The sequence below is a fragment of the Fusarium oxysporum genome, chromosome 4 (genome assembly GCF_000149955.1).
Source record: "Fusarium oxysporum f. sp. lycopersici 4287 chromosome 4, whole genome shotgun sequence".
NCBI classification, from domain to species: domain Eukaryota; kingdom Fungi; phylum Ascomycota; class Sordariomycetes; order Hypocreales; family Nectriaceae; genus Fusarium; species Fusarium oxysporum.
Genome location: NC_030989.1, coordinates 75,562 through 77,321, shown reverse-complemented (window position 1 = coordinate 77,321; position 1,760 = coordinate 75,562).

Here is a 1,760-nt window from a genome sequence, read left to right as displayed (position 1 = left end):
ATATTTTCTTAATAATTAAGTAATATATATTAGGCTTATTAATATAAAGAAGTCTTATTAATAGCTAGTAAGCTAAGTTTATAAAAGTGCTAATAAATATAATTTATATATTAGGTAAGGCTATATAGCTTAATAAGAAATAAATATAATCTAAAGGCTAGATTTTATAAGATTATTAGTAATTTATAATAATTTAATATTAAAGTATTATAATTTAAGTAATTTAAATAGAAAAAGGTAATAATAAGGAAAAGTACTCCTGGTATAATTAGTAAAAATTATAAGGACTATGTAATATAAATGCAGGGGTTATAATAAGTAAAATGTATAAGTAAGTATATAAAAGGTAATAATCTTATTTTCTTTGTAATATCTCTTAAAATTAATAAAACAATAGCTTTTATAATTACTAGTTATCTCTTAGCAGCTAGCCCTATAACCTTCTTCCTTTAACTGACCCGGAAAGCAAGCTTCCATTATTTATTATACTTCCACAGTAAGTAGACCACGAGAGCGCAAGGGTTATATAGATAAACGCGGGGTAATTGCGCAGGGTTGGGAGGAATTATATTAAATTTTATATAAGTTTAGTATAAAGGCCGACTGGAGACTTTAAGCGTGGGTTAAAGGAAGAAGGTTGCAGGGCCAGCTGCTAAGAGGTAATGGATTTTCAGCTAGTCTTTATACTACTTTATTAAGGCAGTAATTATACTACTAAGGCAGCTCAACCTTATAATAATATATAATTATTAATATAAGAGCCTAGATAGAGGTTATATTATTTAAACTTTTAAGAAAAAGATTTAAAAGCTAAATAAAAAAAATATTTTTTATTATTTTAGTTTTTAGTATTTTAATTTTTATTATAATTATAATTTAATAATAATACTTTACATTATAAGATGTAATTAATAAATTTTATAATATCTTATAGATCTATAGGATTCTTCTCTTAAATTATAGGAATATATCTATTATTACTGCTAGGTAAAGTCAAATTATAATAAGAGATAGTTAAAATCTTATCTACATCCCAGTCCTGAATTAGAATGGGCTAAGGATTCAGAAAGGGGGAAAACCTTTAGGCAATAACTCCCTATTTTTCACATGTCAAAACCGGGTATATCCAGTGGTTATTCTGACTTTCTAATTGGTCCGATTGCTATCGCACAGTCGATATTATTATGCCTCTGGTGCAGCTTTCTAGCGTGTAGCTTGCTGGCACCTAATTGGCTAGAATAAGGAGGGTTCCTTTTCGTAAAGGTGCCATTTATGAGTTTTAAAGCCGACGAGCCCCCGAATAGCCGCAGCATTCCCAGGACCGTGATACAGGAAAACCCAGTAAAATATCGTATTTCAAGTAAATCAAGTTCAAGGCATTACGGACTTACTTACTTGAAACATATTGGGCTGTCAACTTACTTGACTTACTTGACTTACATGAAATACTTGACTTCATACTTGAATTGAGGTCAGCACTGCTGTCTAGGTACTTTTTATAATCGCATCTAGTTAGTCTGAGCTAGGCTTTAGTTCTGCTTGCAGCTTCGGAAGAAGCCATGTCACCTTCTCGCGGCCATCAACATCTATGGATTAGCTTTATTTAGCCCGTACTCCCAATTTTACCGCAACTCTATAGCCCGAGTTATTTCCGCAGAATGCGGAAACCAAAAAGAGAGTCCAAGGGACACGACCTTTCATCAGTCGCGTGCCGAAATTATCAAGGGAAGGACAGGCGATGGGGACATAGACGACATGTG